An 8,438-nucleotide genomic window follows, 5' to 3' on the forward strand; every position below is an offset into this window, starting at 1 on the left:
CAACTTCACTTGCCCTATCACTGAACTCTTCATACAAACTATGGACTCACTTTCAAGTACTCTTCATCTCATGTTCTCAATACTTATTTTTTGTTTGTTTGATATTTATTTATTTTTATTATTGTTGTTGCTATTATTATTATTACTATTATTTCTTTTATTCTGTCTTTTTAATATTTTGACAGTTGATTGCTTTTCTTTTCGCATTGGTTGTTGCCTGTCCTGTTGGGTGTGGTCTTTTATTGATTCTATTGTGTTCCTTGTATTTACTGAGTTGACCGCAAGAAAGTGAATCTCTGTATTGTATATAGTAACACATATGCACTTTCATTTCATTTTTCAATCTTTTTTATTGATTTTCAAATAAAGAATATACAAATTGGAAGAGGAGTTTAACAAGTAGATAATATAAAAGACATATAAACAGCAATAATAAAAACAGAAAGTATATAATGTTAAAATCAAATAGGTAAAATATTATGCTGTTATATACACAATGGTCAAAAAGAAACTACAACTTCTCATAGCAATCATAAAAAAGATTGGAAATTTTATTGACAAAGAAAGAAAAACCCACTAACTAAACTGAAACAAAAAAAAGAGAAGGACAAAAAAGGAAAGAATAAGAAAGATTGGGCAGTCCAATTGAGGATGAAATTTTTAAAAAGAGAGAGAGAAAAAAAACACATCCTTCCAATCATCTCTGAACCTTCATGGATATGGATTTTCCCAAAGAGAATAAAGAAAAATAAATAAATAAAGATAACTTAAATCATGTGAAAATATTGAATAAAGGGTCACCAGACTTGTTCAGAATTAAAGGATATATCAAATGTCCGGCTTCTAATTTTCTCCAAGCTTAGACATGACATAATGGAGGAGAGCCAATAGAAAACAGTAGGTGTATTAGATTCTTTCCAATGTAGCAAAATAGCTCTCCTAGCCAGTAAAGTTGAAAAAGCTATCACATGTTGAGCGGAAGCAGACACTTTGCTTGCTTCCTCTGGAAAAATCCCAAAAATTTCTGTAAGTGGATTAGGTTGAACATCAATATCTATAACTTTAGATAATATTCCAAACACATCCCTCCAAAAATTATTTAAACTTATACATGACCAAAATATATGGGTTAGAGTAGCCACTTCTGCGTTACATCTGTCACAAATAGGGCTTACATTAGGAAATATATGCGCCAATTTATCTTTGGACATATGGGCCCTGTGTACTATCTTAAGCTGAATTAAAATATGATGTGTGCAGATAGATGAATTATTTACTAAATATTAAATTTTACCCCATTGGTTATCTGAGAGTGAATATTGAAGTTCTACTTCCCAGGTGTGTTGAACCCTATCATTAGGCAACATGTGAGCATTCATTAACTGTTTATAAATTATAGCTATTAATCGTTTTTGAAAAGGTTTAGACTGAAAAAACATATGCACTTTAATAATAAGTTTACTTTGAAACTTTGGTTAAAATGAAAAGGTTTTATTCTGAGGATTTTGTTTCATTGAATCATTAAAAAGTGACTTGCATAGAATAAAGTACAAGTAAAAATGAACTTTAGCTTACACTATCTTAATTTTTTTAAATTGCATATGAGTAATGATAAGTTCAAATATACTACCTATTGGTTCAAAGATCAGCAATTTAATCTCGGAGAGTAAATTATACCAAATACATGGGTCATATCCAAAGAAAAAATGACTGGAGTTGCTGAGCAGTTTAACGCAAGAATGTTTATTAGGTGCATCAAAAATCAGACTTACAATAAATAGTGAAAATAGTGAAAAGAAAACTGCCAATATTTATAAAAAGATATCTACAAGAAACACAATAATAACTCTGCACTTATTCTGGTCCAGTGTGAGCTCTTGGCAGCCCCCAGCTCTCTCTGACTGAGAACAAAGAGCTCCTTTTTACTTGGCACTAGGACATACCATTTTTAATTACCAACAAAGTTAATTTAAGATGACCCATGAACTAGAATATGATGCACCCCACAATGCAGTTACACTCATATTACAAAATAAACAGCAGTATCTATCTTAAATACAGTATAAAAGTAACATTTACACACCCCCATTACTGAAGAAATTGAATATTCTGCCGTGTATGGTGGGGGAAGTAACCATAAAGCCAACCCAAGCCCATCAGCTTGGTATATGAGAATATACCGAGGAAAACAAAGAAGTGTGCACATTCAGTGCAACGACAGCAGAATGACAGGGCAATATCATCGAGTCAAGGAGGAAGTCCCTGTGGATAGCATGGGCTAAGTAATGAGGAACAAGGGGACCTCAACAGCATAACAACATCACAACCAAAGACCTCATCACTGATCAGAAGAAACCAGTACCAGATAGACGTGTTTTCGGACAATATATTTTTAAGACTGGGGCCAAATACAAACTAAAGACAATGAGGCTATGATCTATAATGGTGGAAACTTGACATAAATCCTAACTGCGACTGTAGAAACAAAAGTAAAACAATAGAACGTTATGGGGAAGATATTTAATGGACTCTTTGCATTTGTATTTACTTGGGAGATGGACACAGAGTCTATAGAAGTGATGATGCAATGCAGCAGTAAGGTCATGGATCGTACAAAGGTTACAGAGGAGGAAGCATTTGCTCTCTTGAGGCAAATTAAGATGGATAAATCCCCAGAACCTGACAAGGTGCTCCCTCAGGCCCTATGAGAGGTTAGTGCAGAAACTGCAGGGGCCTTAGAGGTGATATTTAAAACATCCTTAGCCATAGGTGAGGTGCCAGAGGATTGGAGGATAGCTAATGTTGTTTTGTCATTAAAGAAAGGCTTTAAGAATAAGCCAGGACATTATAGGCCAGTGAGCTTGACATCAGTAGTGGGAGAGTTATTGGAAAGTATTGTAAGGGACTATATATATATAGATTTGGATAGACAGGGATTGATTAGGGATAGTCAATATGACATTGTGTGTGGTAGGTTGTGTCTAAATAATCTTATAGAATTTTTTGAGTAAGTCAAGGAAATGGACTTCAGCAAGGCTTTTGACAAAGTCCCACTTGGAAGTTTGGTCAAGAAGGTTCAGCATTTGCCATTCGAGCTGAGGCAGTAAATTGGGTTAGACATTACCTTCATGAGAGAATGGTAGTAGATGGTTCCCTTATGACTGAAGGCCTGTGACTAGTGGTGTGCCACAGGGATCGGTGATGATCCATTGTTGTTTGTCATTTATATCAATAATCTGGATGATAATGTGAATTTGTGGATGATACCAAGTTTGGGGGTGTAGTAGACAATGGGGAAGGCTATCAAAGCTTGCAGTGGGATCTGGAACATCTGGACAAATGGGCTAAAAAATGGCAGATGGAATTTAATGCACAGAAGTGCACAATGTTACACTTCAGTAAGACCAACCAGGGTAGGTCTTACACTGTGAGTGGTAGGGCACTGAGGAGTCAGGGAATATAGGTCCATAACTCCTCGAAGGTGTCATCATAGGTAAATAGGGCTGTAAAGAAATCTTTAGGCACATTGGCCTTCAGAAATCAATGTATTGAGTACAGGAGCCGGATTGTTATGTTGAAATTTTAAAGGATGTTGATGAGGCCTAATTTGGAATATTGTGTGCACTTTTGGTCACCTACCTACAGGAAAGATATCGATTAAGATTGAAAGGCTGCAGAGTAAAATTACAAGGATGTTGCCAGTACTTGAGAACCTTGCTTATAGGGAAAGTTTTTATTCCCTAGAGCATGGGAGAATGAGGGGAGATTTGATAGAGATAGACAACATTCTGAGGGGTACAGACAGGACACATAGCGCAGGACATGGTCGCATAGCGGTTAGCACAGCTCTATTACAGTTCGGGGTGTTCTAGCTCCATTCTGTAAGGACTTTCTGTACGTCCTCCCAGTGGAATGCATGAGTTTTCCCTGTCTGGTCGGGATTCCTCCCTCAGTCCAAAGACCTACCAGGTAAGTTAATTGGTCATTGTATTTTGTCCCATGATTAGGTTAAGGTTAATCAGGGTCGTGGGGTGCTGGGGCAGCATAACCCAAAGGGCCAGACGGGCATGCTCCATGCTGTATCACTAAATAAAAAATAAATAAATGCAAGCAGGCTTTTTCCACTGAGGTTGGGTGAGACCAAAAATACAGGTCATGGGTTAAGGGTGAAATGGATCAAGCTGCCAGCAGAAGTGGTGAATGCTGGTTCAATTTCAACATTTGGATAGGTACATGCATGGATGGGAGGGGTAGGTATGGAGGACTATGGTCCAAGTGCAGGTTGATAGGCAGATTAATAGTTCAGCAAAGACTAGATGGGCTGAATGGCCTGTTTCTGCACTACAGTGTCCTATGACTCTATAGGAGCCGTGTTTCTGTTCTCAATCTGCTTTGTATTCTGTGTTGTGCATTTATTATAATTATTACGGTAACTGGTCACAGGATTGGGGGTGTGGTATAAGCAAAAGGAATAAGTTTCATGTTCTTGCTTATTTTGTGTTACTTTATGGTTTGGTCAGTTCTTTGCTGACCAGCTAATATCAATTCAAGGTTGTATGTTTGCTTATTGATAATAAAGGATCAAAATAAGGGACTTGACTCTTTGGAACAATCACTTCATTGGAGATGAGGGTACGTCACTCAGGTGTAACAACCTCATTGTGGTCGCAGGCTTGCAGTAATTGTTTGGATTTTGGGTTTGTTTTTTGACACTGTATTTTGTCAGCAAATATCAGCACTCGATGTGTCTGAGGAATTAGACGTGCCAGCCTGGGGCATCTTGGGGCAAATAATGACCTTTCATTGTTTCACACTGTGAGTTTGGATTTGAAACACGGTTTTGAAGTGATTAACATTGTCGTGTCCAACTGGACTGAATTGGAAAGCTCTATAGTGCTGTATGACTGGTTTTTTCAAACTCTAGTTCTGTTGAAAAGTGGAAGAGTTGAAGTATTGAATTTCCATTGATGAAAAGCTGAATTGAAACTGCCACTGTTTTGCCTTGTTTGTGGACTTAGAAGACACAATGAGTTCAGCTAGAAGCAGTGACCTTGAAGCTAAGAGAGAAATTAAACAAACGTGTAATATTGAATGTCAGTTCTTAGAGGGAGAAGTGAAAATACTCACAAAGACAAAAAACAGGCTATGACTACGTATAAAGTTGAAGACAGCACGCCTAACATGTATGAAGAACATTCTGCAGCTACTAGCAAGATGTCCTGTGTGTCTGATACCACACTGGCACACATTAAAATGATTTTGCTGAGTTATAAACCAAAAAAATTGAGAGATAAGCATGCCTTGGAGGAAATGGAGGGACAGCTTTGAAGAGACCAGGAACAACAGGAGGAACGGCTTCAGGGACCCCAGGAGCAACTTTGAAGAGACCAGGAACAACAGGATGAACGGCTTCAGGGACCCCAGGAACAACTTTGAAGAGACCAGGAACAACAGGAGGAACGGCTTCAGGGACCCCAGGAACAACTTTGAAGAGACCAGGAACAACAGGATAAACGGCTTCAGGGACCCCAGGAACAACTTTGAAGAGACCAGGAACAACAGGAGGAACAGCTTCAGAGATGCCAGGAACAACTTTGAAGAGACCAGGAACAACAGGAGGAACGGCTTCAGAGACCCCAGGAGCAACTTTGAAGAGACCAGGAACAACAGGAGGAACAGCTTCAGAGACCCCAGGAGCAATTTTGAAGAGACCAGGAACAACAGGAGGAACGGCTTCAGAGATGCCAGGAGCAACTTTGAAGAGACCAGGAACAACAGGAGGAACAGCTTCAGAGAAATCAGGAAGATCAGGAGGAGCAACTTCAAAGACAGATGGAGCAGCTTATGTTGCAGGAAGAGATTGATGCCAAGAAGGCCAGAGTTGAAGTGCTAAAGGCTGCAAGTGCCGTGGGGGCTAAGCACGCTCCAGCAGAGCAGTTCTCTGGCGAGAGTACCTGTATTGGCATGGTACAGAGAACATCCAGCAAACTCGATGTCAAGGTGGATATATTAGAGGAATAAAAATCTGTGAGCCACGAATTTGAACCCCAAGGGTAGTTCAGGGTGCTCACTTTCAGCCTGCACCAAGGAGGCACTCTGAACTGATGCCATATCGAATAGCCCAAAGTGCTTCTGAGAACATCAACTTACATTATGAAGACACTCGTGTTTCAGATGATTATGGTCTAAATGCTGCACTTGAGGCCATAAGGACATAAAAGGAAATGAGAAGCATAGTGATTCAACAACAGTGCATTGCATCTCTGCCTAAAAGAGAGATTCAAATCTTCAATGCTGATCCATTGTAGTATTATTCATTTATAAGGGCTTTCAAGAATAGCATTGAAAGTAAGACTGAAGACTATGGTTGCCATCTCTATTTGCTTGAACAGTTCACTAAAGGTTACCCTAGAGAGCTTGTCAATAGCTGCCAATGGGCCAGTCCAGAGGAAGGATATTTTAAGACCCAAGCTTCACTACAGGAAATCTTAGTGATGAGCACAAAATTGCTGCAGCCTACAAGGAAAAGGCTCTTCTTTGGCCACATATTAAATCAGAAGACATGAATGCTTTTCAAGATTACAGCCTTTTTCTTAGAAGTTGTTGTAATGCTATGGAAGACGTGCAGGTGATGCCTGAGTTGAACATAACTGCTGATGCGAAGATTGTCGTAAATAAATTGCCCAATGAACTCACTGTTGATTTTATTGAAAGACTGAAGATTGTTACATATCCAGCATTTGGAAAAACACAATGCTATATCGCCAGCAGTAAGTAAAGGTGTGAACGAAGCGGGATCACACATTCGTTCTCAAGCAGCTTTGCCACTACTGTGGCTATTGTAGAAAGTGAAGCTGAAAATGAGCTCGGAGCTCATGAACAGGGTGCAGATTCAAAACAAGCCATGTATGAAACAAACACAGTAGGAAGTACCATCTTGGTATCTAATAGCCTTACACTGGGGTGGGAGTGAGCTGGTGATCATAATTATAAACTTCAGTTCAGGTGAGGTCTAAGAAGAGTAACAAGACAGTGGGTATTTATTCTTTTCCAGACCAAATACACACAGCGGTGTTCTGCCCAGAGAGTCTCGTGAACAAACTCAGTCTGACAGGAAAAGATTCAGATTCAGATTCAGTTTATTGTCATTTAAAAACCACAAATGCAATGCAGTTAAAAAATGAGACAATGTTCCTCCAGAATGATATCAACAAATCAGATGACAAAATAAACTACACCCAGAAAATCCACATAACGTTTGGCAATCCCCAATTCAGAGTCCGGAGAGGCTGCTGCATATTAATATCATGCTACCATCTTAGCGCATTCCCCAGAAAGGAGCTCCAAATCCACCAGACAAACAAGACCAAAAACTAAAGCTACAAGACTTACACAAAACCACATAATTACAACATATAGTTATAACAGTGCAAACAATACCATTATTTGATTAAAAAAAACAGACCATGGGCACGGTAAAAATAGTCCAAAGATGTTAAAAGACTGTAAGTTTGAAAGAAATCACCACACAGTTTCCACAAGTCCTCAGGGTCCCGATAGACTCGTCATCCCTCGCCAGCAGCAGATGGGAATACCCCCGCTATGGACTTCCACGGCGCCGCCCGACTCAGCCTTTCAGACGCAGCACACAATGAAAGCTCTGAAAAGAAATGAAAAGGGATATGCATTCCCTTATACATGATGTGTCAAGGGAAGTCTGTGTGTAGCTATGCCATTTCCGGTTTCGGAGGTGGCTGGTTGATACACTGAAAACTATTGTAAACTGCCTGACATCTATGCGCAGGAATGAAAGCTGTCCACAAAGGGAACATCCTCGTCAGAGGGACCTTCAGGAATGGTCTTGACTGAAGCATGTTTATTTCCTGGAAATTGATTCAGGTATTGAGCTGCTGATCGGGGTGATTGTGCCTAAGGCATTGGAGTCGCTGAAAGTGATTTGCAGTGTTAATGATGGACCCTATGCAATCACAACAATCCGGGTTGGACCGCTATGGACCATTGAAAGGAGTCCATGGTGGTGGACGAGACCAAGCTCGGCGAGAGCTAACAGTAAACGAGACTTCTGTTTAATGCTTGGATGAGCTTTGGCAGCAGCCATTCAAGACAGATTTTCCTGAATGCGGTCAAAAGGCACAACCTGGTCTGGCAGGAGAAGAGCACAATCCAGAATAGACTGCTTACCAAAAGAGAACATTTGTGTAAATTTTTAGATTTCTTGTCTTCTGTGTCTTAGGAGCATATGGTTGTAATTATTATAGTTTAATAATTAGGGGGCTGGAATGTAGAAACCATGTAACTGTTTTTTACTTGCATTATATTCTCAATATCACCAAGACCAAGGAGATGGTGGTGGACTTTAGGAGACCTAGGCCTCATATGGAGCCAATGATCATTAATGGAGAATGTGTGGAGCAGGT

This window comes from Hypanus sabinus, chromosome 8 (assembly GCF_030144855.1).
Source record: "Hypanus sabinus isolate sHypSab1 chromosome 8, sHypSab1.hap1, whole genome shotgun sequence".
In the NCBI taxonomy this organism is placed as follows: domain Eukaryota; kingdom Metazoa; phylum Chordata; class Chondrichthyes; order Myliobatiformes; family Dasyatidae; genus Hypanus; species Hypanus sabinus.